The sequence below is a fragment of the Phyllobates terribilis genome, unplaced genomic scaffold (genome assembly GCF_046119375.1).
Source record: "Phyllobates terribilis strain yellow unplaced genomic scaffold, ASM4611937v1 Scaffold_13__5_contigs__length_258822181, whole genome shotgun sequence".
Taxonomy (NCBI): Eukaryota; Metazoa; Chordata; class Amphibia; order Anura; family Dendrobatidae; genus Phyllobates; species Phyllobates terribilis.
In genome coordinates this window covers 137,048,610-137,070,043 of record NW_027362773.1, presented here as the reverse complement: position 1 = coordinate 137,070,043, position 21,434 = coordinate 137,048,610, and positions in this window count along the sequence as shown.

Genomic DNA, 21,434 nt, shown 5'->3' with positions numbered 1-21,434 from the left:
AAAAACAGTTCCAAAACAGTGCTTGACCACGTCCAATACATAGTGGCACACCCCCGGCCGAAACATAAATACTTTATTTTCTTTCAAACGCATAAAAACAGCAGGTATGTGGCAGACTTCCAGAAGGTGATGGTTGTTTCACGCAGAGATGTGCTTTATTATTGTAGATGTGCTGACATCAACTACTTTACATTACCTCAACTTCATTAGACTTCTCATTCTAAAAATAAAAATTATGTAGTTGCATGTGGTTCATCAAACCTGCATGAATCTTAGTTGGTCATCTAAAAATCCTTATTCTTTCTTGTTGGTGGATTAAATCTCTTTGGCTTTTGATTTTCTTTTTTGAAGATTTTTTTTATTTTGAAAATCACATTTGTCTTTGAAGAACTTGTAATGTTTTCAATCATTACTTTTCTCCTCAAGTCAACTGAATCAGCTTGCTCCTGAAGTATCTACCGATTTTTGGTATTGTTACAATGGGAATCTTGAAGGCTACCACTTGGCTTCTCAGATGATGCATTAGCCAATTCATATAGATCTATTCAGCACCTACGTGGGTCATTGTGATTTGTAGGCTATTGTATTTAATGAAACTAACTGTCATTATCCATGGCTGCAAGTATGTAAAAACTCTCTTGAATATCGCCCCAGTATGACCCTAAACTACAGAGTTGCAAGACACCCTTAGTCTTAGTCTTTGTTAGTAAAAGGGTACCATATCTTTTATGACCACTCAACTTTGTCTTCCACTTGGACTAACTTCAACTGTTCAGTCATCAATTACAGACCATTTTAATGGGATTGCCTGAATTATTGTACAATATTTTTGAATGGCAACTCGTATTAGAAAATAATAAAAAAGTACAGTCTCTGGCTCTAACCCCCAGCAGTAAAGCATAGGCCATAAACCGTAGTCTCCTTTGGGCCAGGAATTGATGACATTTCTTTGCTTACCTAACTGCTAAGGTCAGTGATTGGTTGCAACTGAAAGGTAAGTGCATTTGCATGTACATGAAATAGCTTACTATATCTGACCACTACATCTGACCACTGCAGCCAATCATTTATTTCAGAGATCAGGTGCCTAAAGAACAGGGTGAGATAATCTTGTAGACTGACAGAGACCATTAGAGTGGCCTGCACCAGGTAAAGGGGGTTAGAGCCAGTAAGTGTGCCTTCTTTTAATATTATTATTTTATAACACTCTATGCCAACCCATTAAAGTTTACATCAGCTAAAGGGGCATTCTGAAGTTATTAAATAGATTTAATTAGTTAGATAGCATGAAAATAAACTAGTATGCAAGTTTGCATCTGACTTGCTTTTTCTATCTGCTGTCATTCTCCTGCTCCTTTCATAGTCTACAGCTACAGTAGTTTCCATGGAGCTTGACCACCAAGCCAGTACCTGGCCGAGTGTGCACAGTAGTGACATTTCAGGAGAGGAGTTAATTCCTAAAATACCAGTCATCTCTCTCCTGCTCATTGATTTCAGCTCTCTCCTGCTCCTGATAAGCTGCTGTTATCATTCCTGTAGAATCACAATCTCAAGTACATAGCATTATGACTCTCACACTATGGAGCTGTGTGGTTGTTCAAATGCACTGTTATTTCTCTTTGCAAATAAAGTGATAACAGTGTACATTCCAGATCAACATTGACAACTGAATGTGTTACAACAGAACTTTTGCTGAGCTTTATGCAGAACTTTTGCTGAGCTTTATAGTGCTACTAATACTACAGCTCTGCTACTCACCATAACTGTGACTCAATAGGGACTTCAAACTCTTTCTGAGATCAGGAAATAAGGACATTGCAGAATTGTGAGCTGCTTGAGATAACTTAATAATAACTCCATAACTACGTCATGAAAAGTATGATGCAACGCTAGAAATTCTTATAGTAACTGTACACAGGACAGATAATGTCTAATCACTTGGTCAATCCTTCCCTTGCTGTGAAGGACCAATCTAGCACCTCCAGACCTGTAGGCCATGTCTACAACTCACTCAGGCTAATAACAGATACCTTAGGCACCAATTGCAGTCTCACTGCACACACTCTACACTAGTATTGGCTCTCCAGAGGAGAAATACCTTTTAAAATTATCTCCAACTCAATTATCAGAATAACAGATGTGTCAATTAACAAATAATTGATCATCTTACTCTTATGCCTAGGTTACCCTTATGCTGTGTGTACAGCTTATCTGCTTATTAGTATAAATTGTCAAGTAGTCATTATGGATGCTGCCTTCTCAAGTCATAGTCTCTTATCTCTTCAGGTTGTCTATTTCTTTGTGTCCTGAGCATCCAGTAGCAACATCTAATATTATAGACTACATTTTATATGTAAGACTCCATACAACAGGAAGAAAACTTGTAAGAAAACAGTCATAGGCTTACCCCTTTACTAATTGTATTCAATAGCTTCTTTGCGATGTACAACACATTTTTTTGTTTGCTTATTTTTTTGAATCATAAAGTCAGGGTATGTTTTCTCAGAGATTTTGGACCCAAAATTCAAAACCTTACCACAATTCACTATTCTCTTTTCTTCTTGTACTATGGGACTGCGCACAAATGTTATCTTTTCCCACAGTAGTTTTTTCAAGGGTTAGCATATAAGCCTTATTTCGTCATTTGGACATTATAGAGGGCATTGACCTCTTTCAGCCAAAATAGAGAGCTGCTAACAAGAATCAACTATTGCATCTGATGATTTCTGATGCCCCCCCGCTATTCCCCATCCTCTTCTCTCTGTCAATCCCTTCACTGGCTCCCCATTACCCAGAGACTCCAGTTCAAAACCCTAACCATGGCATAAAAAGCCATCCACAATCTGTCTCCTCCATACATCTGTGACCTAGTCTCCCAGTACTTACCTGCATGCAGCTTCCGATCCTCATAAGATCTCCTCCTCTACTCCCGCCTTATCTCCTCTTCCCACAATTGCATACAAGATTTTTCCCCTGCATCCCCCCTACTCCGGAACTCTCTACCCCAACACATCAGACTCTCACCTACTATGGATATCTTCAAAAGGAACCTAAAGACCCATCTCTTCAGACAAGCCTACAACCTGCAGTAACCACCGCTCCATCATACCGCTGCACGACCAGCTCTACCCCGACCTACTGAATCCTCACCCATCCCTTGTAGATTGTGAGCCCTCACGGGCAGGGTCTTCTCTCCTCCTGTACCAGTTGCTGATATTTGTACACTTACATATATGGTACAGACTGTACTTTTTTGCCCCAGTTTTTACATGCATAGTAATCCAAAAAGTCAGATTTAGTAGAGAGGGTAGCGCCTCAAGAATAAAAACAGTTGTTCGTCCAAAATTAACCCAGATTAAATCCTCAATACATAAATGCTTATGAAGTGATTTTAAAGATGTGCTAAAAGTTCTAAAGAGAAAAGCTAGGTGGCTGAACTTGTGTTGATGGAGATTGTTAATGCATGTTATTTATTTTGCAGCCTAGAACTTCCATTCAATAAAAATGGTATCCTAATAGACAAAGTTGATAATGTACTCCACATCACTGCAAAATTTCTTTTGGAACTTACTTGGGAGGGAAGTAACAATATTCATGTAAGTATATAGGGTAATATAAGGATGAAAAATATATATGGCATTAACAAAGCATTGTACATTAGATAAAACAATAGAAGAACTCAACATTCACATGGCTGTTTGGTCATTTGTGAGGAGATGGACATACTGCACACGCTTCCCCTTGAAGAAAGAAGTACAATGTTATGTGATGTGTAATGTGAATTTTGATGTGTGTTAAAGGTATTAGATAGTAATATTGATAATGTGTGTAGTTTGACATTAGAGATAGTGAGGGTTAATGTTTGGGACTAGCCCAGAGTGGGATTGGCAAAGTTGAAGGGAAAGTGACAATTTCCTGGTAGGAAGGCAGATATTGCCTAGGGTGCATAGAAAGAGGACCTAAGGTCCATTGTGAGGACTGCCGCATTCTGGGGTGTCCCTAAAGTGAGAGGAGACTGAAGTAAAGATATAGCAAGATCGGGAGAAAAGGTGACTAATAGTGATGACCTAGCATGATCGTAACTCAAGATTTATGAGCATGCTCGGGTGTTTTCCGAGCATCTTCCGCGTGCTCGGGTGTTATGTTTCAGTCACTCTGTGTGCATGATTTGCAACTGTTTGACAGCATTAACACATTTGAGGAATGCTTGTTTGTTATACAGTTGCCTATTACACTTACAGTGCTTATCCTATACTATCACATCCTGTACTATAAATTGCTTAATAGAGAAAAGAAAAATCCATTTCATCTTCCAGTCGGCTTCAATAGATTCAAGAGTTTATGATCGGCGCTACCAGCAAGACAAATAGGAAACTGATCCAGCTCTCCGGATGCCGTGAATAAGTAATATATATCAACTTTTATTCCAAACAGTTAAAAAACAAATGGAAAATTCCACAAAAGATCATGAATGAATCACGATTAGTGATGAGTGAATGTGCTCGCCACTGCTCGGTACTCGTCCGAGCATCATGGTGCTCAACAAGCTCGGCGCTCTGCGAGTATTTCCGAGTTGCTCGGGGGAGAACTCGGGTCCCCTTCCTTCATGTTTGGCACTATTTAGAGGGCCATTGAATATGCAGGGATTGCCTGCCATGCATTGTAATGCCGTAGCCATGTTGGTTGTGGGCATTATGGTGATTAGCTGGCCGCACAACATCATCAGGTCTATATAAGACCTGGCGCCGCTATGCTCGTCACAGTCTAACCCGGAATCAGGCAGAGTAGGGAGAGGTGCTACTGCGTCAGGGAGAGATTTTCTTGTCTATAGTTAGTATAAGTATTCCACAACATATATATACAATAGTGCTCAAAAGTTTACATACACAGATACAGAATTTTGCTTTCTTGGAATTGTTTCAGAGAATATGAATGATAACAAAAAAACTTTTTATCCACTCATACTTATTGGTTGTGTGAAGCCATTTATTGTCAAACTACTGTGTTTTCTCTTTTTAAATCTTAATGACAACCAAAAACATCCAAATGACCCTAATCAAAAATTCACACACCCTGGTGATTTTGGCCTGATAACATGCACAGAATTCGACACAAATGGGTTTGAATGGCTACTAAAGGTAACATCCTCACCTGTGACCTGTTTGCTTGTAATCAGTGTGTGTGCATAAAAGCTGAGTGAGTTTTTGGGATCTAGGCAGACTTTTGCATCTTTCATCCAGACACTGACGTTTCTGGATTGTGAGTCATGGGGAAAGCAAAAGAATTGTCAACGGATCTACGGGAAAAGGTAGTTGAACTGTATAACACAGGAAAGGGATACAAAAACATATCCAATGAATTGATAATGCCAGTCAACAGCATTCAAACTGTGATTAGCAAATGGAAAATAAGGGGCTCTGTAAAAACCAAACCACGGTCAGGTAGACCAACAAAAATTTCGGCCACAAATGCCAGGAAAATTGTTCAGGATGCAAAGAAAAACTCACAAATAACATCAGCTGAAATTCAGGACTCTCTGAAAACTAGCAGTGTGGCTGTTTCAAGATGCACAATAAGGAGACACTTGAAGAAAAATGGGCTGCATGGTTGAAGAAAGTCATTACTGCGCAAATGCCACAAAGTATCTCGCCTACAATACGCCAAACAGCACAGCGACAAGCCTCAAAATTTCTGGAACCAGGTAATTTCGAGTGATGAGACCAAAATTGAACTTTTTGGCTACAAGCATAAATATTACATTTGGAGAGAAGTCAACGAGGCCTATGATGAAAGGAACACCATTCCTACTGTAAAGCACGGAGGTGGATCGCTGATGTTTTGGGGATGTGTATGCTACAAAGGCACAGGAAACTTGGTAAAAGTTGTAGGAAAGATGAATGCAGCATGTTATCAGCAAATACTTGAGGAAAATTTGCACTCATCAGCCCAGAAGCTGCGCATGGGATGTACTTGGACATTCCAACATGACAACAATCCAAACCACAATCCTAAGTCGACCTATCATTGGCTACAGCAGAACAAAATGAAGGTTCTGGAGTGGCCATCTCAGACTCCTGACCTCAATATCATTGAGCCACTCTGAGGAGATCTCATGTGCGCAGTTCATGATAGACAACCCAGGAATTTACAGGAACTGGAGGCTTTTTTGCCAAGAAGAATGCGCAGCTTTAACATCTGAGAAAATAAAGAACCTCATCCACAACTACCACAGAAGACTTCAAGCTGTCATTGATGTAAAAGGGGGCAATACACAGTACTAAGAAATGGGGTATGTGAACTTTTGATCAGGGTCATTTGGATGGTTTTGGTTGTTATTAAGATTTAAAAGAGAAAACACAGTAGTTAATCAATAAATGGCTTCACCCAACCAATAACCATAAGTGGAGAAAACATTTTTTTATCATTCATATTCTCTGAAACAAGGCCAAGAAAGCAAAAATTCTACCGGGGTATGTAGACTTTTGAGCACAACTGTATATCCAACTGAACTAGCAGTCCTTCTGAGGACTAATCTAGCTGCATATATTCAGTGGTGATAGCAGGAGTTAGGCAGGCAGGCAGGGTATGTGGCAGACTGCAGTGCATATAGTGAAAGAGGGTCCATCGAACGTCCTGTCTGCTGCTGTAATAATTACAGATATTTGTAGACATAGCCCCAGATATCAGAGGCCAGGGCAATTTTTTTTCTTATCTTAATCCTGCTTATTTGCTTAAAAAGCAATCCAGAGTACACAATTTTTCTGCTCCATTTGCTTGTTAGCACTGCAGAATACAGCCAGATCTGTTCCATATTTCAGTGATAAAAATCCAGAAATTTTAACTGAACATGGAAAATATTTGCCTCCTTTTCCATTCTGTTGCAGTGTGTCGGTCAACACTAGGTGTTTTTGGAGAATAGTATTAGTAAATTACAGGCCTGATATTTAAAACCGTGGTTCTCTGTCAGACATATCACCTATAAGAGTGTTCCAAAATCAGCCATTTCTTCCAGTTTCATTTTGATGCAGTGTGTTGGTCAAGCTATTCATACTAGGTCTCTGTGTAAAATAATATTAGTAAATTATAGGCCTCCTATTTAAAACCGTGGTTCTCTGTCAGACGTATCACATATAACTGCGGTTCAAATCCAGCCATTTGTAGAGAACGTGGAAAATATTGTACTCCATTTATAGATTGTAGCAGTGTGTCAGTGTACACCATTTTACAGCTCCATTTGCTTGTTTTTGCTGAATACAGCCAGATTTTTTTAGTTTTATTCATATTAATGTATTGTGGAGCAGAGGAACTTTTCTTCAATGATCAGACGCACGTGATCCATATGATTGCTGTTATAATACAGAAATTTTGTGGAGCTTTCCAAAAATTCCACTCCTTTAAAGTCAGCCACCTGTGTTTTGTTGAACCAATTGACACTTGGTCGCTGACAAACACCATACTATTAGGCAACTGACTGAAACCGTGGCCATCAGATGTTATCCCATATGACTGCCCTAATAAGCCATCAATTATTGTAAGCATGTCAAATATTACACTCCATTTAAAGTATTGCAGTTGACGGTTCAAACCTATTCTTAGTTGGCCACTGACAAATAGCATATTTGTGAACAATGTTGTCACCATTTTTGCGGACTGACCAAAAAAAAACATACAAAAAACAAGCAAAAATGGAAAAAATGTTAAGAAACATTCTTTCCAGGGTAATGACTTGTATATAAGGCCAAAGAAATAAAAAAAAAGTTCTGAACTGTGGAAGACATTTATTCAACTAGAATGAACACTCATGTGTAGCTAGTGATGATACCACCTAGCAGCAGCACCTGTTCCTATTGTAAATGCATATGAGAGTGTTATCGATACAGAATAGAATAGATTTTACATTTTTTTGGGTAGCACCAGCAGCAATAAGTTAATAATACCTGGCTGGATCGGTGTAATACGCTATCCATACTGCGATACCTCACCCGTAAAAGAATTTCAGATAAGATAAGAGCATAGAATATATTTGAGTTGTCCTTCCCATTATTAAGGAGTATGTCTCCTATACTGTTATTGCATATGCAACAATTTCAAGGGCTGCAAAAATAAGAACACACTCCAATACACATTTGAAGAGACGTAAAAAAATAAATAAATAAAAATAAAAACACTGTAGGATCTTTCTTTAGTATAAAAACCAGACTTGCCAATGTAACCTTAACGTAATCACATTGTTCAGCTACTACACATCCTCCTCCAGTTTAGCCTCCATCTCCTAAATGACCAAATCAGTCACAAGCTGGAAGCACTTCAGCATTGCCTTGGCCAAGAGGCAACATGCTGTGCTGAAGATAATATGCTTAATGCTTAGGTGACAAACCGCCCACCTCTGCAGAGTTGTTGAAAGCTGTAACACAGCAGCCTGATCTGTGGCTCTCACTGCTGAACATACAGCCAGGCATGGTTGTGTGTGACAATGGGCCTGGTGGCGGAGAAATGACAGTTGGATTAGATACTGTTTCCCTCTATGCAAGTCCTTTCACCAAGCTAACGAATATGGCTGTGGTGAAATACAACTCTCAACGAGAAGCAGTGTCAGACTGAAAAACATTGGGCCCACCAGAGGATTTGATTTTGAGCAGGTGCAAAATTTGCGCTATCATGAACTCTCCTGATGGAGAAACCAGAGCCCACCCGAGGATTCTCTGGTGGGTCCATAAAACGCTGCCGAGAAGCAGTCCTGGCTAAGAAAAGTGTGTGGGAAGGTTCCTGGACACTTTATGGCTACTTTTTTACTGTGGACTGGCTCCAGCAATCAATAAAATTGCAATCTACAATCCCTTCATTGGCTCCCCATTGGCCAGAGACTTCAGTTCAAAACCGTAACCATGACATGCAAAGCCATCCACAACCTGTCTGCTCCATATATCTGTGACCTAGTCTCCCAGTACATTCCTGCACGCAACTTCTGATCCTCATAAGATGTCCTTCTCTACTCCCGTCTTCTCTTCTCTTCCCACAATTGCATACAAGATTTTTCCCGTGCATCCCTTCTACTCTTGAACCGTGTACCCCAACATATCAGACTCTCGCCTACTGCTGAAACCTTTAAAAGGAAGCTGAAGACCCACCTCTTCCGACAAGCCTACATACAACCTGCAGTAAGTGAAAGAATACCTGCACCACCTATATAGTAGGAGGAACACAAAACCAGTAATTTAGGCACAAATCTGTAAATATGGTTATGGTGGTGCAATGCTTTGGAACATAGAAGATAGCAAAACAATGGAGAAAAAAAGAACAGCTGCACTCACCGTACCATTAAAAGAAATAATCCTTTATTTCATATCCATGTAAAAATAATGGCTTTGCAGTGGGTGCAGGCAGGAGGAGGAAGGACGACAGCTGTTTTTCACTGAATCAAGGTCCTGGACTTGTGGAAGCGCTTGATTCCAGTCTCCCAGTACATTCCTGCACGCAACTTCTGATCCTCATAAGATGTCCTTCTCTACTCCCGTCTTCTCTTCTCTTCCCACAATTGCATACAAGATTTTTCCCGTGCATCCCTTCTACTCTTGAACCGTGTACCCCAACATATCAGACTCTCGCCTACTGTTGAAACCTTTAAAAGGAAGCTGAAGACCCACCTCTTCCGACAAGCCTACATACAACCTGCAGTAAGTGAAAGAATACCTGCACCACCTATATAGTAGGAGGAACACAAAACCAGTAATTTAGGCACAAATCTGTAAATATGGTTATGGTGGTGCAATGCTTTGGAACATAGAAGATAGCAAAACAATGGAGAAAAAAAGAACAGCTGCACTCACCGTACCATTAAAAGAAATAATCCTTTATTTCATATCCATGTAAAAATAATGGCTTTGCAGTGGGTGCAGGCAGGAGGAGTAAGGACGACAGCTGTTTTTCACTGAATCAAGGTCCTGGACTTATGGAAGCGCTTGATTCAGCGCAAAACAGCTGTCACCCATCCTCCTCCTCCCCGCATTCCCTGCATGTCATTATTTTTATATGGATGTGAAATAAAGGATTATTTCTTTTAATGGTACGGTGAGTGCAGCTTTTCTTTTTTTCTCCATTGTTTTACAACCTGCAGTAACTTTCGCTCCCCCATATCGCTGCACGACCAGCTGCACCCCCACCCACTGTATCCTCACCCATCCCTTATAGACTGTTTGTGCACCCTCACGGGCAGGGTCCTCTCTGCTCTTCTACCATTCAGTGACTTCTTTTCATATGTAAAGCGCAATGAAATAAATGGCACTATAATAATAAATAATAATAACTATACTACTTGTACTCTGGGTCAATTGATGGCACTTTCCTGGTGACAGCCCCTAAATTGATGTGTTTTGGCAGCTTTTGGTCCCGTTTGAAGGTGTTCTGTATATGTTTAGTTTTAACACTCATTGAATCCAATGGAAGTTGGCAATGTTCGGCGAATATTCGACAATTACATTGGCGAATATTGCAAAAACGGTGATTGTAATCCGAAACGAATATTGAAATATTTGCTCGTCTCTAATCAGAAACACCCTTACAAAAATCATGTGGGTGTTGCATCACAGTCTCCCTGGTGATATGGTTTTGGAAGATGATGAGAAGGAGGAGGGAGACATAAAATAGAACAATTCCTGAAGGGTGTACCCATGTCTGGGTGTAAAGGGGTGCATGGGAATAGACCCCCCAAAAAATAACCAATGGATTTGAGTTAATATTTGATGCTATCATCTGGTGGTGTTGAGAAGTCTGGCTCAATTCAGCCCTTGTTAATTTTCATAAGAGTCAGCCTGTCAGCATTTTCAGTTGACAGGTTTATAGAATCATAGAATCATAGAATGGAAGAGTTGGAAGGGACCTCCTGGGTCATCTGGTCCAACCCCCTGCTCAAAGCAGGATTCACTAGATCATCTCAGACAGATGTCTGTCCAGCCTCTGTTTGAAGACGTCCATTGAAGGGGAACTCACCACCTCTCGTGGCAGCCTGTTCCACTCATTAATCACCCTAACTGTCAAAAAGTTTGATGCTCCTATCCGTTTTATCAGTTATAATGCCCCAGCGGCACTAAAAACTATTTCTGACAAAACGCTAGCGGCCAGAACCTCCAAGGTGTAGAAAGACAGTTCATGCTACGCTTTCAGCTTGCATCTTTGAAAACTTTTCCCTCCTTGTCAGAGTACCCCATGTTTCAGGGCCTGTACGCCTTGGTTGGGCAACAAACTGTGACCTCTGCCGCTAGCGTGTTCAGATGGGAATTTTTTTAACAGTTCTGCAGCAAGGGCCTTCTGGTACTGCCCCATTTTGGTAGACCTCTCCACCTCAGGAATAAGAGAGTGAAAGTTCTCCTTGTAGCGGGAGTGTAAAAGTGTCACCAACCAGTAATGACTGTCACCCAACATTTTGACAACGCGAGGGTCACGGTTAAGGCAGCATAACATAAAGTCAGCCATGCGTACCAGACTGGTAACGGGCAAGACTTCCGTGTCCTCACCAAGATGACGACTGACCATGCTCTCCTCCTCCTCCACCCCCCCCGTCCTCAGGCCACCCATGCTGAACCGACAGTATGACAGTTGTTCAGGTACTACCGTCTACAGCGCATGATACCAGCTACTGTTCTTCCTCCTCCTCCTCCTCCTCCTCTCCCTCATTGTCCCCCAATGCACGATGGGATGAAATGAGACTGGGCTGTGTGTAATCGCCCGCTACCTTTTCTTGATCCATCTCATCATACTCTGGCTGCAATGCCTCCTCTTTAACTCTCTCCAGAGAGCGTTGCAAAAGACAGACAAGTGGGATGCTGACGCTAATGATGGCGTCATCGCCACTCACCATCTTGGTGGACTCCTCAAAGTTTGCAGGATGGTACATATGTCAGACATCCAGGTCCACTCCTGTGTGGAGTCTGACCTGAATATCGACGGCCTTGTTGCAGCTGGTACTCAACTGCTCTCTTCCGCTCACAAATCCTTTGCAACATGTGGAGGGTAGAGTTCCAACGGGTGGGGACATCACACACCAGTCGGTGTGCCGGAAGCTGCAAACGCTGCTGCAACACAGCAAGGGCGGCGGAAGCTGTAGCCGACTTCTGAAAATGAGCTGACAGGTGGCGTACTTTGACAAGCAGATCTGGCAACTCGGGGTACGATTTAAGAAACCGCTGAACCACGAGGTTAAGCACATGAGCCAGGCATGGTACGTGTGTGATCTCGCCTCGCCTCAGAGCCGCCACCAGGTTACGGCCATTGTCATACACGACCATGCCTAGATGTAGGTTCAGCGGTCTCAGCCACAGATCTGCCTGCTCTTCACAGCTGTCCACAACTCACAAGCAGTGTGAGGTTTATCACCTAAGCTTATGAGTTTCAGCACAGCCTGTTGCCGCATGGCTGAGGCAGTACTGCAGTGCTTCCTGCTTGTAACTGATGTGGTGATATCTGAGATGGAGGCTGAACATAAGGAGGAGGAGGATGATGTGCAGGAGCTGTACACTGTGGGGGCAACTCTGACTGACATAGGGCCCGCAATCCTCGGTATGGGGAGGATGTGTTCCGTCCCAAGGTCCGACTGGGTTACGACTTCCACTGTATTTACCCAGTGTGCCTTCAGGGAGATGTACCGTCCCTGGCTACAAGCACTTGTCCACGTGTCCGTTGTCAGGTGGACTCTCCCAGTAACTGCATTGTTGAGGGCACGGCAGATGTTTTGGGACACGTGCTTGTGTAGTGCGGGGATGGCACACCGGGTAAAATAGTGTCGGCTGGGGACCGAGTACCGAGGGACGGCCACCGCCATAAGGTTGCGGAAGGATTCCATCTCCACCGGCCTAAAAGGCAGCATTTCCAACGCAAGCAGTCGTGAAATGTGCAAATTTAGGACTGTGGCCTGTGGGGCGTTGGCTGCGAATTTGTGCTTTCGTTCAAAGGTCTGGGATATGGACAATTGAACGCTGCGGTGGGACGTGAACGTGGACGTTGATGTTGTTTCTTGAGAAACTGCCTTAACAGGTGAAGACTGAGAGGAGGGGGCATCTTTGCATGGAGTAAGGACAGGGGATTGCCTTGCATGCACAACAGGGGGTTCTCTTGCACGCACAACAGCGGAAGAAGAAGTGGTGACACCCACTGACACTGGTCGTGGACCCTGGGGTTCGCCCCACAAAGTCGGGTGCTTTGCTGACATGTGCCTGATCATGCAGGTGGTGGTCAGGCTGATAGTTTTGTCACCCCTGCTGATGCTGGCCTGGCAGGTGGTACAAATTGCCTTTTTGGGGTTATCAGCAGTCTTTAAAAAAATTCTAGACGCTGGAAGCCCTACCGGTTGTACTGGCAACGTCCCTCGTGTTGGTGTTACGGGGAACGGTTGCCCGCCTTCTGTCTACGGCCACCACACTGCTTCTTCCTGCATGTTGGGGTACTCTGCCTCCCTCCCCCTGTGTGCTGCTGGCCTCACTCTGCATATCCTCCTGCCACGTTGGATAAGTTACTAGATCATCCACCACCTCCTCCACTTCCGCACCACAGTCCTCCTCCTCATTTCATGGCAATTGTGTCTCGTCATCATCCACCTCTTGTGACAAATTGTCAGCGTCGCCTTCCTGTGGCCGTAGCTGTTCAAATATTTGGCCATCGCTACATGGGATCTACTCTTCCACCACTCAAGCGGAGCAGGCGAGGGGCCCCAATATAGAAATGGACCAGTGAACAGCTCTTCAGAGTGTCCAACTGTGGGATCAGTTGCTGTCTGACGACACTCGGCATGGTGGGAGGAAGGAGCATCAGGGTGAGGAGGAGTATGCAGTCGAGACTCACGGCTACTAACACTTGACAATGTGGAAGACAGACCGGAGGTGGTGGTGCCCAGGTGACTGGAAATATTATCTGCTGTACAATTAGTAACCTGTTCACACTGATCAGTTCGCAATAGTGGTGCTGTTGTTTGCTTCCCTAGTAATTCGGTCAAGAACTGGGAGCGAAAAGATGTGACTGTTGGTTGTGGTGCATTTTCACCTTGGCCACGGCCCCGTCCTCTGCATGCACCATCACCAGAACGTCCAGTTCCACGTCCCTTGCCACGCGCCTTGCCTTGTAAATGAAGTAAGATAGCTTACACTCGCACTATCATTGGCAAAAGGGTAATAAAAAGGAGATTTGAACCGTGGGAAAACCACAGTTCTAGTTATCTGGCCTACACAAGACTCTTTTAAATAGATTTATTTGTGTCTGAACAGTCAGTGAGACACTCAAAATGTTTTTTCTTATTGAAAAAAGGCAAAAAATTAGATAATACAGAGATATGAATTGTGGAAGAGGAAAACCACAGTTCTAGTTATCTGGCCTACAACAGACTCTTTTAAACAGATATATTTGTGTCTGAACAGTCAGCGAGACACTCAAAATGTTTTTTTTTATGCCAAAAGGTGGATTACTGTACACCCAGATTTGAACCGTGGAAGAGGAAAACCACAGTTCTAGTTATCTGGCCTACACCAGAATCTTTTAAACAGATATATTTGTGTCTGAACAGTCAGCGAGACACTCAAAATGTTTTTTTTTATTGAAAATAGGCAAAAAAGTGGTATAATACAGAGATTTGAACCGTGGAAGAGGAAAACCACAGTTCTTGTTATCTGGCCTACACCAGACTCTTTTAAACAGATATATTTGTATATTTGTGTCTGAACAGTCAGTGAGACACTCAAAATGTTTTTTTTATGCAAAAAGGTGGATTTGTACAGTCTGACTGAGGAAAAAAAAAAATGAGGATTTAGATGAAAAAAAAAAAGGATTTTCCTGGCCCCTGAGACCTGGGGCTAAATCTAGCAATTTGGGCAGCATCACACAGGACTGTAATGCAGCGTTTGCTGGTATAACCACTGCGTCTCCTATGCAGCCTGCCTGCCTGCCTGCCTGATATCTGGGATGGATATTAGTCCTGAGACGGACAATTTGATTTTGCAGGCTTTAAAGACCCTACACTACCTATTTCGCAGTATAATTCTCTCCCTAACTCAGCAGCACTCTCCCTACACCGTCTGATCCGGAGCGACTGTGTCCAAGATGGCGGCGCCCGGTTTTAAATACTCGAGTTGACGCTGTGCGGCCAGCCAATCACTGTAATGCCCACAACCAACATGTCTGTGACATTACAGTGACTGGCTGGCAATCCCTGCATGTTCATTGGCTCTGTAAATAGCGCCAAACATGCAGGGCGGAGACCCGAGCTCCCGCCCGAGTAACCCGGAAATGCTCGGTGCTCGCCGAACATCCCAAGTAGTGAGATGCTCGGGCGAGTACCGAGCAGTGTCGAGCATGCTCGCTCAACACTAGTACAACACAATGATCACGGTAAAGGCAGGAGAACATAAAGACGGCCTAGTGTGCCAGACTGCCAACAGCCAAGACTTCCCTTTTCTCACCAAGAGTATGACTGTCTATGACTGTCTTCCTCCTCCTCCTCATTATCACCCAATCTGCATTGAGATGAGATGAGACTGGGCTGGGTAGCATCACCCTTTGCAGTTCTTTGCTTCACCTGCAATGCCTACTCTTTAATTGTGAGCAGCGAGCATTTAAGTAGACAGATAAGCGGGATGTTGACACTAATTATGGCGTCATCACCGCTTACCATATTGGTGGAGTCCTCAAAGTTTTGTAGGAGGGCACAGATGTCAGACATCTATGCCCACTCATCAGCTCCTATGATGCGCGGAGGCTGACCTGAATGACGACGGACATGTTGAAGCTGGTACTCAACAACTGCTCTCTGCTGCTCAAAATCATTTCAAATATTTGCAACGTTGATTTCCAATGCATAATCACATCGTACACCACTTGGTGAGCTGGAAGCTGCATGTGGTTGTGGCTAGGTGGTCCTTCCCAGTAAGTGCACTAGGAAGGGCACGAGTAATGTTCTGGGACTCGCGCTTGTTTAAGTCGGAAACTATACCAGGAGAAAAAGTGGCGGCTGGGGACCGAGTATGGACACACGGCCGCCGCTGCCATAAGGTTGTGGAAAACTTCCGCCTCCACGAGCCTAAAAGGCAACATTTCAAGTGTAAGCAGTCCAGAAATGTGGCAGTGTAGTATTGCGGCCTGTGGGTGAGTGGGTGGCTAGCTGCATACTTGCGCTTCCATTCCAAGGACTCTGGTAGGGACAACTGAATGCTGCAAAGGGACAAGGACGTGGACGGTGATGGTTGCAAGTCTGCAATGACAGGTGCAGGTTGGGAGGCATCTTCACATGTGCCATGGACAGGGGATTGGCGTGCATACACAACAGCAGAAGAGGCAGTGATGTCACCCACAGACACTGTTTCTGGACTTTGGTGTTTGGCCCAGCTAGTCAGGTGCTTTGTTGTCATGTGCCTGAGCATGCTGGTGGTGGTCAGGCTGGTAGCTTTGGTGCTGTTGCTGAAACTGGCCTGGCAGATGTTGCAAATGGCCTTTTTGGGGTTATCTAACCAGTCTTTAAAAAAGAACCAGTCTCAGGAAGACCTAACAGTTGTACTGCCAACTTCCGTCATGTTGGTGTTTCAGGGAGCAGTTGCCCGCCTTGTGTCTGTGGCCACCACACTGCTTGTTCCTGCCTGTTTTGATGCTACGCCTCCCTCCCCTTGTATGCTGCTGTCCTTGCTCTACATGACCATTGCCAGGTTGGGTTAGTGACTTCATCATCTACTGATTCGTTTTTCACTTCCGCACCCTGGTCCTCCTCCTGACTTTCTGTCCATTGTGTCTCATCATTATTCACCTCTTGCGACAGTATTTGCACTTTTCCACCATCACCTTCGGGTGACCATGGCTCCTCAAATCACTACATGTGATTTTCTAATGCCCTGCTCGAAGCTGGCCGGTCTAGAGGCCCAAATTTATCGATGGAAAAGTGAACAGCTCTTTGGGTAACCCTGGACTCTAATCTCTCCTTTAAACCACATATCCAAGCTTTTTCCACTTTTGAGCGGACCAAGTGATAGGCCAGAATCTATAAATGGAAAGATGAACAAAACAGCTCTTTTAAGTGTCCTAGTGTGGGATCAGTTGTCTCAGGGCACTCGGAATAGAGAGAGGAAGGAGGATCAGGGTGAGGAAGATGCTGACTCCAAGTTAAAAAAATCTCCTGGATCCGCACATTCCTCAACCACGAATCTACAAAAACACTAGAGCACGCGCTCATCATCTCCCTTCCAGACTGCAACCTCCTGCTCTGTGGCCTCCCTTCTAACACTCTCGCATTCCTCCAATCTATCCTAAACTCTGTTGCCCGACTAATCCACCTGTCCCCTTGCTATTCCCTGGCCTCTCCTCTGTGTCAATCCGTTCAGTGGCTCCCCATTATCCAGAGACTCCAGTTCAAAACCCTAACCTTGGAATGCCAAGCTATGCACAACCTGTCTCCTCCATACCTCTGTGACCTAGTCTCCCGGTACTTACCTGCATGCAACCTCTTATCTCCTCTTCCCACAATCACATACAAGATTTCTCCCGTGCATCCCCCCTTCTCTGGATCTCTCTACCCCACCATTTCTGACTCTCGCCTACTGTTGAAACCTTTAAAAGGAAGCTGAAAACCCACCTCTTGCGACATAAGTAAAACCAGCAGTAACCCTCGCTCCACCATACTGCTGCATAACCAGCTATATCTATCCTCACCTACTGTATCCTCACCCATGCCTTGTAGACTGAGCCCTCGTGGGCAGGGTACTCTCCTCTCCTGTACCAGTTGCTGTTACATTTCATTTTTGTTCAAGATTATTGTAATTGCTTTTACGATGCATACCACTTTTTCACATGTAAAGCATCATGGAATATATGGCAATATAGTAATAATAATAATGTGATCCAGACTCACATCTACTGAGACTGGACCATGTGGAACACAGGGTGATGGTGGTGGCAAACTGACTGGAAACTTTACCCGCTATCCAACCAACAACCTTTTCACACTGCTCTGGCTTCAATAGTGGTGTTCCATGGTCCCCTAGAAATTGGGACAGGAAGGTAGGTCGACATGACATGGATGTTTGTTGTGCTCCCTCAGCAGGCACAATTTCATCTTGCCCACGGCTTCTGCGTGCACTATCACCATCACCATAATGTCAACTTCCCTGTCCCTTGACACACACCTTGCCCATTTTAAATGGAGTTTAAGATTTGTCACATTGCCAAAAATGTCTGTATTATTACCGCAGTAATATAGGATCACATCTGATGAGATGACCACAGTTTTAGGCAGTGACCTTGGAGTCAGAGAGGCTTCCAGGGGTCTTCCCTATGCTGTTCCCATGTCACACACCACATGGCCCGATAAGGTTGTAAAATGTTAAAACGACATTTTCCGGTGAATGCATTTGTCTTGGTTGAAAGCAAAATAAAAGTGCAAAAACGCTTCAAAAATGCTACGTGTGAAAATAGCCTAAGGTGTGTAGGAGCATTTTTGTTTTTGTATATTTATTTTGCCTTATATACAAGTCATTACCCTGGAAAGGATGTTCCTTAGCATATTTCCCAGGAAAATCCATTTTGGTTTCGTTTTTGTATGTTTTATTGTGAGTCTGTAAAAGTGGCACAATACCTCTGACAACATTTTTGACAGCAGTGACCTGGAAGTCAGAAATGCTTCCAGGGGTGTTCCCCATGCTGTTCCCATGCCATTTGAACACTGTTCCCATCGATTTGGACAATTTTTAGGCACTCTGCAGACCGCCGGGGGGAGCCACCAGAACAATGCTCGAGTTTCCCATACACTTACATTGGGCTGGTTACTCGGACTGAGTACTCAGGCATTCCAATTTGCTCGACCCGAGCAACTAGTACCAGAGCATTTTAGTGCTCGCACATCAATAATCATGATCCATAATAAGCAGCTAATGGTGAAACATGGGGATATTAAATAAGATTACCAGACGCGTTTTGAACAGCAGCGTTTATCAGAAGCGTTTTGAACATTTTTTTGACTTGATATGAAAAAAAACCTTGGCATGAGAAAAAACTTTCATACCAAGTCTAAGAACATGAGCTATTTGAAACGCGTTTGTTAATCTTATTTAATATCCCCATGTTTCACCCTTAGCTGCTTATTATGGATCGTGATTCATTCATGATCTTTTATTGAATTGTTCATTTGTTTTTAAACTGTTCAGAATAAAAGTTTATATATTGTACTTATTCACAGCATCTGGAGAGCTGGATCAGCTTTCTATTTGACTGTACATTGCTTACATTACTACATACATTACATAGACAAACATCTTACACTTCACATGAGACAAGAAGTACACAAGACACTGGACATTGCTCAGATTACATTATACACAGTACTGATGTCATCAAGGGGGAGCAGGGCAATATGTCTATCTCCTTACACGAGCTCTGGGATCCCCAAAAACTTTGAAAACAAGGCATGTTCAGCGCTGACTTAGGTCTTCTCAAGTGATGAGAGAGGCTATCCAGCAGTTTACTGCATATCAGATGGCAGGGTGAAAAAGCAAAAATTAAGGAGATGCCAGGCTCATTTAGCTTTGCATCTCTTTTATTAAGAATAGTGAAGACAGAGGTCATTAACGCACAGATCAAAGTTTAATGGAATATCCTAATGGTTTGTCATAACTTTTTTAAGATGGGATAAATCTTTATGAACTGTCAGTTCCAAACTGCATTTAAAACTAACTACACATCCCTATTTGGGACTTAGCCCCTATAAAATAATTCCTTTCATTTATTTGAAACTTGGTTCGTTGTCAGGAAAAAAAAAACTTTATGCACATGTACAAATTATGTTTCTTGGTGCCGGATTTGATGTAGCTAAGCACCTTGATTCACTATTCCTTTCCTTTCTTTTAGCATACCTTTACCTTCCTCCCTCTTATTTGACAGTGCTGGCATTTTCTTGAGTCAGCACTGTATGCTAATGAAAGAGCTTTGATATTAGTGCATTTGCAAGGAAGTGGAGGTGCTGCCAGGGCCGGCTCCAGGTTTTTCTGGGCCCCGGGCGAAAGAGTCTCAGTGGGCCACTTTAATACATACCACGATTCATGATGCACAGATACCGCAGAGAAATATATATATATATATATATATATATATATATTTCACTTCTTACATTACATGAGTGATATCGATTGTAAATTCCACAATAGCTCAGAAATCGGCGAATCGCTCCATACAGAATACTGGCCCCCATATAAGGCCCCATACGGAATACTGGCCCCCATATAAGGCCCCATACGGAATACTGGCCCCCATATAAGGCCCCATACGGAATACTGGCCCCCATATAAGGCCCCATACAGAATACTGGCCCCCATATAAGGCCCCATACGGAATACTGGGCCCTATATAAGGCGCAATACGGAATACTGGCCCCCATAAGGCTCCATACGGAATACTCGCCCCCATATAAGGCTCCATACGGAATACTGGCCCCCATATAAGGTTCCATATGGAATACTGGCCCCCATATATGTCTCCATACGGAATACTGGCCCCCATATAAGGCTCCATACGGAATACTGGCCCCCATATAAGGCTCCATACGGAATACTGGCCCCCATACAAGGTTCCATATGGAATACTGGCCTCCATATAAGGCTCCATACGGAATACTGGCCCCCATATAAGGCTCCATACAGAATACTGGCCCCCATATAACGCGCCATACAGGATACTGGTCCCCTTATAAAGCTCCATACAGGATACTGGTCCCCTTATAACTCTCCATACAGGATACTGGTCCCCATATAATGCTGCATGCAGGCTGTTTCCCCCCACATAATGCCCCATACAGGCTGTCCCCCCCCCCCTTATAATGCTGCATGCAGGCTGTTACCCCCCACATAATGCCCCATACAGGCTGTCCCCCCCTTAAAATGCTCCATGCAGGCTTTTCCCCCCACATAATGCACTATGCATGCTGTCCCCCCCTTATAATGCCCCATGCAGGCTGTCATCCCCTCTCTCTATAATGCCCCATGCAGGATGTCACCCCCTCTCTCTATAATTCCCCATGCAGGATCTCACCCCCTCTCTCTTTAATGCCCCAAGAAGGCTGTCACCCCCTCTCTCTATAATGCCCCATGCAGGATGTCACCCCCTCTCTCTTTAATGCCCCATGCAGGATGTCACCCCCTCTCTTTATAATGCCCCATGCAGGATGTCACCCCCCCATATTATGCCCCATGCCTCCATACATTAAAAAAAAAAATCAAATACTCACCTCCCTCCTCCTCACCTGCTGCCCACTGCTCGGGTTCGGACTCCAGCGTTGTCGGCGTCTTCCCGCTCTGTGCTCCCTGTGATGGCTCAGGGGAGCACGTGGTGGAAAGACGTCACCACCGCACCCTCTGACCTGAGACGTCACATGGAGCGCAGAGCAGGAAGACAGCAGATCTGCGGAGGCCCGGGGAGAGGTAAGTATT